Source organism: Prinia subflava, chromosome 4 (assembly GCF_021018805.1).
Source record: "Prinia subflava isolate CZ2003 ecotype Zambia chromosome 4, Cam_Psub_1.2, whole genome shotgun sequence".
NCBI classification, from domain to species: Eukaryota; Metazoa; Chordata; class Aves; order Passeriformes; family Cisticolidae; genus Prinia; species Prinia subflava.
Window position 1 is genome coordinate 61,253,931 of NC_086250.1, and position 10,647 is coordinate 61,264,577.

At 42.4% G+C, this 10,647-nt stretch overlaps 1 long non-coding RNA gene across 1 annotated transcript; it reads left to right on the plus strand.

Moving 5' to 3' along the window:
• The first annotated feature begins 6,754 nt into the window (after positions 1-6,754).
• LOC134549396 (uncharacterized) lies at positions 6,755-10,193 on the plus strand. The gene is made up of 2 exons (XR_010080092.1): positions 6,755-6,948; positions 8,369-10,193. It is a non-coding gene; the product is annotated as an uncharacterized LOC134549396 (long non-coding RNA).
• The last annotated feature ends 454 nt before the right edge of the window (positions 10,194-10,647 follow it).

Genomic DNA, 10,647 nt, shown 5'->3' on the forward strand with positions numbered 1-10,647 from the left:
AGCTGGGATGCAGTGGTATCTTGAATGCAGTGTTAGGGTGGCTTGCTCGGTGGGTGTGTTTTCACAGATCACCTCTGCTGTGTTTGACAGCAGCCAAAAATAGGCAAAGGCAGGTGAACTGATCCCTCATCCCTTGACACATGTGAGACAGGGCATACAGGCAAACTGCAGTGTGATCCACTAAAGGTCAACATGCTCTGCAGATAAAGCTGATGTTCCAGTTTGTAAGAGATGGTCTGAAGATCCCTCATCTGCCTCATGATTGTCGCCAAGCACAGGGACAGAGACTGAAACCCTAAAAGCACAGCACTGGAGTTCTGGCCTGCCTGAGGTGGGATGTCTGCCAGGTTTCAGCTGCAGGTGTGACCAAGATCTGGTATGTGTCCCCATGGAAACCTGTGCCAGAACAATGGACCAGGTCACGGTTGGGCAGCCTGTGCTCACTGCCTGGGCCAGCGAGCGGGCCCAGACCGGCCTGGTCTGAACGGGTGCAGCTGGTTCCCAGAGGAATGGGCCTCATCACAAGGATCCTGGGCTTCCCCACCTCTTTGGCCAATGGCCCCTCGCTTCTGAAAATACTATAAAAAAGGATTTTCTAACAAAATACTTCTGAGATCTCCCCACGAAAGAAGACAGATCTATTGGCAAATGACCACAAGAACCTCGTCTCTTCCATTGGTAGCTATTTCATCCACACCCTCTTTTCTCTCTATCCTTTGCTTCTTTTTTCCTCTCCATCTATTGTATACTTGTGTTGTTAGCACTCAATAAAAGTGCACTGCTGTTGTGATTAATTTGAAGACCCCTTGTGTGTCTTTTGCACTCTGAGATAAAAAATGAACCCTCACGATATCCGCCTATATTGGTGGATCGTGACACAGCTGCAGCTCCCCTATCAGCCAGGAGCTCCTGCTTCCACAGCACAAGACCACAGTGCCAGAAATCTTGGAGTTTACTCATTCAGTTAAGCTTTTCCATCCTTTGCTAGTTGAGCCATTTTGGTCACCTTTCTCAATTCCGTTCCATCTCTTGCTTTGAAGAAGATTGCAAACAGCCAAACCAAAAACCTTCCCCAACACTGAAACAAGTGACTAAAAGCTATGTCTGAGCTGCAGTTGGCAGGTCTAGGTCCACACTGCAGCTGTAACTGCAGTGTAGTACATTGTGAAGTTGGTACCCACTGCAAAATAGGGAAATCTGGTGATATATTACTTCTTGGACCCTGATTTTTATTCCACATTCATACATGCCTTTCATACACAACATGCACATATGCCAGGTGTCATGGCAATTTCAAAATCAGATTTTCCTCTCAATTAAAAAGGCATATGTATGCTACCTGAAGTGAGTGAAAGCTGGCAGGAATCCAAAGATATGGTTGCTCATTGCTGAGGATTCCTTTTAAACATTTCTCTTGGTGAGCCAGGCTGTAGCAGCTGTTATCCAGGTAAGCAGCACTCCAGATGGAGTCTGGATGTCTGTGGACATCAGCAGTACAGTTGGATTAGGTAAGCTGTCTGCACACCTGCTCATTTCACTAACCAGCTCCTGGAATTAAAGAACCAGGACATGTTCTACAATGTTTATCCTCACCATTAGACTCAGGTGCCAACTTGTGTTTCCAAGTGGAGGGCAGTGTGACCTGCAGTCTCCAGTGTGGAGATCAGCAGAGGTGTGCAGAGCAGGAAAGATTCATCTGACACAATCTCTGGCATTTAAAAGCAACAAGCAGAGACTCTTGGTCAAGTATGGCATCCAAAATATTTAACATCCCTTTTCACAAGATGGATGAATAATCTTCCTGTGAGCAATTAACTAAAGGATGTTTTATTTAAGACAAACAGTCCAATACTTCTTCATGTGATTCTCTTCTGTAGGTTTTCCCTTTCTTCCACAGTTTTTCTAAAAATGCTTAGGCTACAGAAAATCTACAATTCTCCTTTAACAGAAACTGCATCTCTAACACAGATAGAACTTGTGGTTATGGGGTTGTTTTTCTCCCACAAACTCTTCTTCTCCCCTGCTTCCTTTTTTTTTTTTTTTTTTTTTTTTTTGTCAGACTTTCAGCAAGTTTTTTTGCTTTCTCTCTTTCTGGAGGACTTAGCTTTCTTCCTCCAAAAGGAAGATCTATCAGGGTCTCTAATTTATCTTTTGTTCCTCCACATACACCCTCTTTACCCAGTTTTGGTACTCTCTTTCTCTTCCTGACCCCCGTTTCTTTGTGAATTCTTCCTTCAACACCTGATTTCAACTCTCTTTCAAACCAGCAGACTCCTGTTTTTGATTTCTTACTGTCTTATCTCTTCTCCTTCAAGTTCTTTCCTCTGTTGTCATCTCCCTTCATCAGATATTAAGAGAAGGTTTGGAAATACAGGTAAGACCATTACGTCCTTTTAAAGTGCAAAACAGTGCCTGTGTATTCCTAGTGAGGAGAACCACTGCAGAGTATGAGATAATCACAGTGCTGGGAGCAAAGAGATATGAAAAAAGTCATTAACTACATTGAATACTTTGTGATATTAGTAATAAAACTGGATGTTAAAAGTTGTAAGACCATGTGCAGACTTACTCTCAGTATGCATGGATTAATCCACTTACATCCAGACACTGTATTTGGCAGTGGATGACAGGTGTGGACATTAACTGTGCTCAGCAGGAATATTTGGATCAAGCAGACAGACATCAAGAGGTATTGGCATCCTCTCAGAACTACCTCCCTGACTGGTAAGAGGCCCATACAGAGCTGGGAAAGACTGACATGAGCAGAGTGATTGAGCCAGAATGGGGAGAGATCGCAAAAGATTTTTGCACATGGACAAAGAAGCAGAAAGTTAGTGGAAAAGGGCAAATATGGAATCTGCAAGGAAGTGCATGTGATGCTTGAACTGGGATGAGGTTTCATGAATAGCACAGAGGAGATGGAATATGAGTCTACAGCTTGTCACGTGTCCTACTGAAATCATATCTATTTAAGGTATTTTTTCTGGACCAAGAATCAGACTGGGCTTCCATTAATACTATAGTAAATGCATACAGTCTTGAAACCAAATAGAAAATTTGAATAAATTTTTCAGTGAAAGGAAAGCTAGTGGCCATATGGCACAGCAGTAAGGTTACTTAATGGATTCATGGCTATTTTTGATAGCTTTAGTTAGAAAAAGAAAGGTATCACATAAATGGCAGAAAAATAACTGCAAATGTTCGGCAAAGGACAAAACCATGGTATTTTTAGACACAAAATTACTTTGCCAGCTGCATTTGGCATTAAATAGGGCACTACTAGCTGAACATCATCATATTATGGTTCTTTCACAAGCAAACATAGAAGTAATTCCAATCCAAGCTTCCCTCTGGAAACCTGAGGCTTTAGCTTATCTGAGAGCTGATTTTAAACTGATTTTAAACAGCAGAACTTAAAGACAGGAGGAGCATAAATTTTATAAAACAAATTAATAAAATAGTAATAGCCAAACTTTCTCCTAAATGGGTTGCAGTTCAAGTCTAGTTTGAATCTTCTGATGCTGAGAGTGAGCATTCTCCTTGTGTCTCTTCTCATGCAGCTCTTGCCTACTCATGATGACAGCAGTGACTTTCTGACCCTCTGGGGCTCCAGACCAGCAGATGCAGAGATGTGAGTAACAACAATCATGGAATTTGCCACATCTACCAAGTGGTTTGCTTTGTTAGTGCTCTGTCATGGGCTATGTGCATGCAACCAACACAGGAAACTGGTAGGTATCTTCATGAAAAGTGGAAGCCATCAAAACAGCACTAAATGGCACTGATGGATATTCAGGTTTTAGACCAGTGTTTCTCAGCCTATTAAATAAAAGATCACCAAAAGTGAAAAGAATCCACAGACCATCCTGCAGGTTGTTAATTTTAAGTATTTGCAATCAATTAAAAACTACTTGCATTTTGAATGCCCACTCACTGCTTTTCCTCTCTGCCATTCTGTTTCCTTCCTTTCAGGCATACCAATTTTGTTGTGGAGGGGTGGTCCTGTAAGTCCATGCTGTATTTTTACAAACAGATAAAGAAAAGTACACTATGCTGCAAAGAAAGTTGTTCTTGACCTGATGGTTTCAATGACCCCTGCAATTGCATGGAAGCTCAGAGTGTTCTAAACTCCACTTCAGAGAGATAAATGAAAGAGTTGAGATTCAGGTTTTCATTTAAGACCTGAAATTACCACCCAAGACTCAAAAATCAAGAAATAGGCCTTGGAAGCCATGGGAATTTTAAAAGAACAGTAGTTGACTTTTTATTTATTATTTGGACATACATACTCTATGGGAAGCAACCAGCTTTTCCTGCTCTCCTGAAACTATTCTGACAAGACCTTTTGCTGCTGTAGAAATTCCTGTCATTGCACACACTTACCTCATCTTTCACTTCAGTATCAAACTCCTGTTTTCACCAGAAACCTGCCACTTACCACCAGGTTTCAGATGCCCAGCATTTCAAGCAACCAAGCACCTGAAAGTTCTGGGTGAGCACTGTGTGGAAGCCATCCTTGAACCATCCTCCTGGCTGTGAGCAGCTCTCATTGGCAGCTGCTCTCACAGAAAGTGGGCATTTGAGGCAGAAAGGGGCCTTTTCCCCAGAGCCACACTCAGTACTTGCAATTATTGTTTTACAGCTAAACTGGTTCCATCTCCCACTAAAATCCATGGCATGCAAAAGGATTTGCAAGAATTATTGTGTTGTTCTTAGAATATAATAAGCAAGCCTTTGGCTGTCATTCTCCTGAGGTTGTGCACTATCTGCACCATTTAACAAGTTTTTTATAGCAATTCAAAATCTGCATAGTGTTTCTGTATGTGTACAATATGCTTTCATTTATTTCTGTATATGTAAAGAAGCAGAAATCACAGTAGTACTTAACCCATCTCTCTCTTAGCTGCTACCAACCAATTCCATGTTTTTCACCATTTTTGTTTTATTTTGTGCAACAGCCTGTGCCATCTAGTTGCCTCTATTTTTTGTGGGCTGTTGATGCCACAGGTTCTGTCACAGCTGTGATGTATGTGAGCTATCTGTAGGCAAAGTGCAAGCATTGATTTGTGTGCAGATGAATGAGCTGTGCAGGGGTTGTTTGCTGGCAGTGTGTCTGTACACAGTGGAGGGACCTTCCTTGGCAGCTTTCACAGTGCACAGCACTGCAGATCCTACCCAGGGAGAACTGCTGGGCAGACCTCATTGTAACCTTCCACCCCATCGTTGGTGGGAGCAGTACTTCTTCCTCTTTTCTTAGCTCTGCCTCTTCATCTGATCCTCATTCAGGTGAAAACAGATACATGTTGTCAAGGTCCCAAAATACAAAGTCCAAATACAAGGTCAAGTAAGTCACCCAAGGTCTCCTTCTCTTTCTGGACATATTCCTACTCAGGCTTTTCATCTCTCATGTGTAGAAATGCAGGGGGTTTATGTAGGTTTTAACTTGCTAAACTCTTCTACATTACTTACAGACTGATCTAGCCAATACCTAACTAATTTTCAGCAGCCAAAAATGCAATTGTGCCCTGCAAGGACGACATCTCCACAGTGAGGATCTTGTGGAGATGCATTTGTATTGTAGGTGTTTGTTAAGGACCATCAGATCTAGTGTACTCCAACAATCCAGAGTAAATCTTTTGGGCAAAGTCCCCCTTGGTTTGCAGAGCACTGCAGAGCAAAATTCTTCTGTTGAGAGTCTTAATTCCAGAACAGGGGAATTACTTAATTATTCTCCTGTGATGGGCTTAGGTCAGGCTGATCCTCATGGGCTGGGCTGCCTGGGCTCCTCTGATCTGGTCTTGGTGGGGCCACAGTTGCAGCTGTGAACACACATGTGGAGCAGCAGCCCTTCCTCCCTGTATTCCCTGAGTCCTTCACTCCCGAGGCTGAGGGGACCAGGACGGACATTTCAGTCCATACCAGCATTTCCCAGTCAGTGATCCATGAACAGCAAGGCCATCCAAAGAAATCTGTCTCATTTGCTGAGACAATGCAAGCAAGGATTCAGCTACCTGGATTTTTGAGTTAACACAACAGCCTATGTTCCACTGTTTGGGCATTGTTACTTTACATGTATGGTGTTGGCAAATATTGACCCATACAATAGGTTACAATGTAGAACAGTAAGGAATTAGGCACAGAGCTCATTTTTTCTCTCTTAACCTTTTGTATTAATTTCTATTGACCCATCTTCCTCTGCTTGCCAGCAGTCATTCTTTGTCTTCTAACCATATTTAATCAATTTCTTTTTCAGTACAGTTTCCTGTTTGATTTCCTCTTACAAAAACATGTGTACCCTGACATCTTAGATAACTACCACAACTCCAGCTGTCTGCGCGCTGATTTTTCTGTTTCTGAACTTGTGAACCATATTAAAAATTCAGGATTTATTGCAGTTGTTTCAAGAACTCCTGACAGACAGATGACAATGAGTTCAGAGAAAATAATTCCTCTGTACTCAGCCTGTCCTGTATTCCCCTTGGCACTCCCTAAGCTTGAGAATATTAAAAGCAAAAGAAAAATGGCTCACAGTTAAACCAGATTAATGACACTGCATGTCTCTTTTCAATACATGGAAACTACATGCAATTGTATACCAGTACCTTCTCACCAGTGCTAAGCAAATCTATTTTGAGATTATTCCTCTTGGAGGAGCTATGTGAATTACTCCTGTAACACTACAAATAGCCTCCTAAATACTAAATCCCTTTGGATTGCCTTTGAAGATGTGGCAGTGGTGTGTGCCTGCATCAAAGGGTGAACTCAGCCTGTGACTATTATTGCAGACAGCTCAGCTGAAGAACGTGACTGACACTTCACCAGGTGACTGTCATCTCCACATCCTTCAGCAGGTCAGGGAGGACCATTTTCTCTCCTCCACTGCTCTGCTCCTGTGGATGCTGAAGACGAGAGGTCAGGCAGCAACAGCAGAATTTATGAGAAATCGAGGTACATAACTTTCTCACACTAGCCTGGGAAATTGTGAGGAGGATTGTAACAGTCCTTGAAAGTGAAAAACAGTTTCCACAGGTATTGTTATTCGTCCTTGCAGCTGGTGTTTTTCCAACTTGTTGTTTACTAGCAAGTGTGTTCGAGGGGTGTTTTTCTGAGTGTCCAATTATTTTTCCTGCTCAAAATTGTCTACATAAAATACAATGTAAAATAAAGTCTGGCTCTCTGTCTGAGAATGAAGAATCCATGTCATTGTTCTACTCTCCCAAATCCTATGGTGACATGCTCCTATGGGACTGATTCTCCCAGTCTCACAGAGAGGATCAAGATTCCATCTCAGGCTGGAAGGAGAAGCGTCTCACCCCCGATCCGCCTTGCCCTTTTTCTAGATGATCAGTGAGAAGGAATAAGAGCTCAAGTCCAACCAGGGCACTGAAAAAGCCCATCTAAGCACCCAGGAGATGTGTTCAGGAGATTTTGGATGCTGGCTTGAGGTCCTGGTCTGGTTCTTTGAGAGATCCACCTGTAAGAACACCACGCATGAGCTTCCCATGTAGAGTCAGTCAATAATGTAGCAAATGTGCCACTGTGCACATCCTTGCCCTGCCTTGTGGTAATTTGCTGAGATTACAGCTTTTCTCAGGGAATGATCACACATTTTTAGGGCAATTCAAAATGAATAGTTCTGTACCTTCTCTCTCACAGGGATGGCTAAGGAATGAGCTCTTTTCTTTAAGTATTTTCTCCTGATGAGTCTAAATTAGTCCTCTCTGAGCCCTGTGTGGCTGCTGCAGGGCTGACAGAGCCGGCTTCAACACTGGATCAAGCTTGATTTGGTTGAGAGAGGAAGGAAGGAGATGTGAACTGCACAATTACGCTGCACAGTGTGATATCTTACCTGACTGTGTTCTATTAATGGGTGTCCCATCAGCTGCACAATCTCCTCCATCCCTTTGAGTTCAGAGCTAATGTGGATATTTCTGTTCCATATAATCACCTCAGAGACTGCAGCAGAGGCATTTCCTAGCTCTGACTGTGCCAATGAGATGATATTCAAATACAAGGTTAGGTGGGTCTCCTTGGTACAAGAATTGCCAAGGGAATGCTCTTCAGTTTTGTCAACAAAAAAATTGGAGTTTACTGAAATGAAATTTGAAAATGTCACAAATAACCATTTTGATCAGAAAAATTATCATCAATCAAAGCTATGTCTAATTTCTGCATGTGGTTTGTATTAAGTGCTTGAAAAATGATTGCTTTTTGGCTGGAAATTAATTCAAGGCATGTGATAGATTTGAAATGTTGATTAACGTAAAGGTAGCAGGTGCCTCTTTGCCCTTGCTGTCTTAATACTGCTCTCTTAACTGCAATGGTTCAGGCTTTCTGCAGTCTAAATTAACACTGTTTTACCCCACAGAGGCAGGATTTTCTGAAGAAAGAAGCGTGAAGACCAGAAGCCATCTGCTTCTGTGGTGGGGATGGACACAGGTTCTTGTGGCAGAGGGGAGTATGGACAGTACAGCAGATCTGGGGCTCTATTTTTATGCAAAGAAAAATGGATGTTTTAACTCTCCTTCACTGTGCCTTGTCCCACTCCACTATTGCAAATGCTGACAGGTAAATGGAGAAAAACAACAGTGAGTTTGAATCTTCACTTTTTGGTATCATTCAGTGCTATCAGTTAAACCACTTTTGTCTGATGATTGCAGCTGCAGATGCTTTTACAGTTTCCATTTACATTTACCTTTAATGGGTATCTTGTCTGATAGGGTCCCAGTGGCTGTGAATGACATATTTGAGCTTCTTGTGTTAAAAAGGATCAAAGACAGAAAAAACCAACAGCAGGGACACACATCTAGGACAGGACAGAGGTTACACCAGCAACTGTATTAGGCCAAGCTGTAAGGAGATGTAAGAGGACAAAGTCAGTCCTTGGACACAACAATCACTGTGGAGTCAAATAAGGCCCATGTCAGAGACATTTGCTGAATGTGACTGCCATCCTGGGAATCACCTCATCTTAAATCCATCTCCCAGAGTTAAGCTTTGGTATTGTCAGACTGATCACCAGATATGTGTGCATTGTACTACCAGGCCCTCTTTGTGCTGCCTATGAAATAACAGCAGGTTGTGTTCCCTCCTAAGGGGGGAGGATTTTGAATTAGTTCGACTTGTCAGGGCTGGATTATTGCAATTCTTTGTTTGCAGGAGTTAGCAACCATGTTATCTCTGGAATGCAGCTGATACAGGATGCAGCAGCTCGCAGTCTTTTGGACACAGTCGTTTCAACATAGTACTCCCTTTCTAAAATCTCTGCTGGCTTCTGGTGAAATTTTGTGTCAAGATCAAAGTCCTGCAACTAGTACAGGCTATGTTGGATGTTAAACTGGTTCCCTTTGCTGGTAGCATGTTCTTTGCTGCTCAGCAAGATCTTAATTATTGTAAAGGCACATGGAAGGAGAGAGCCTCTGCTCCATGAGGGATGTATTGCCAAAGGCCTTCCTAATGCAAAAGGGGATCGCAGAAAAAGGAGAAAACCACAAGCAAGAAGGCACAAGGGTGCAAACCTAAACAACAACTGATACATGAGGCAGTGATGGGAGTCAGTCACACTGACAGATAAGGATTTTGGATATAATAAGGTTAATTTTGGTAAAACTATCTGATCCAAGACCTTGTCAATAGGATGATAAAGACAAGAGAGAAGCCATAAACCAAACAGAGACTCAAACCTGGCAGACAACTGCAATGGAAAAAAGGACAAGAAACTAACCTGGATATGAGCAGCCAGCAAGACAGCCTGCTTAGAAAGGGAAAATTGCTAAACAGAAGTAATTATCTGCTGAGAAAATACTGACAGAAAAGGCTTTCCAGCCTGGAGGCATGCGTCTGGGAACAAGAAAAAGCCTTGATAAGACCTGCTGGCCTCTTGGAAAGGCAGCCAGAGTACCTTCAAATTGGAGATATGGAAAGGAGCCATCCCTCCAGTCACTTCAGACTCTCGCAGTCCCTCCTCTCACCTCTGTGAGGCACTTCAGTTCCCTGTATGTCACATCTATTTCTCATGTTTGGTACTGAGCTGACATCTAAAACTGCAACAGCTCAAGTACTGTGGGGGTATTCATCCATCACTATCTCAAAACCTCAAGATGTCTCCTCTTGTTGTAATTTTCTGGTTTTCCTCCTTTTTTTTTTTTTTTTTTTTTTTTTTTTTTTTTTTTTTGTTTTGTTTTGTTTTGTTTTGTTTTTTTTTTTTTGTTACTCCTCTGCCAATTCAGTAATATCCAAAGTAAATAGGTAACTCTGAAAGACACATTTAGAAGGAAAGGTCAAAGTTACTCTCCTGTCTTCCCCATCTTTATTAGCAATTTATTCAGCTTTTGCAGCCTGCTTCCTGGTTTTGCCACAGCTCCTTCGTTCGTGTCCCTGGTACCCAGTGTTTACAAGTAATGACACAGGCCTGTGGCATTTAACTGCTGAAATCAGCACAAATTGAATGCATTCAGCCAAGTGCAGCAGAGGCTGAGACCCCATGGAAAGCTTGGAATGAAGTGCTCAGAGCAGTTGTTCAGATTTCACCATGTGTGAAATATATCTTTATCAAAGAGACCTCCATTGCCCTCCCCAAATCCTACCAAAGCACCTGCAAATATTGAAGCAAATGGCAGGTGGCCTCTGCACTCTGCAGAAATGATC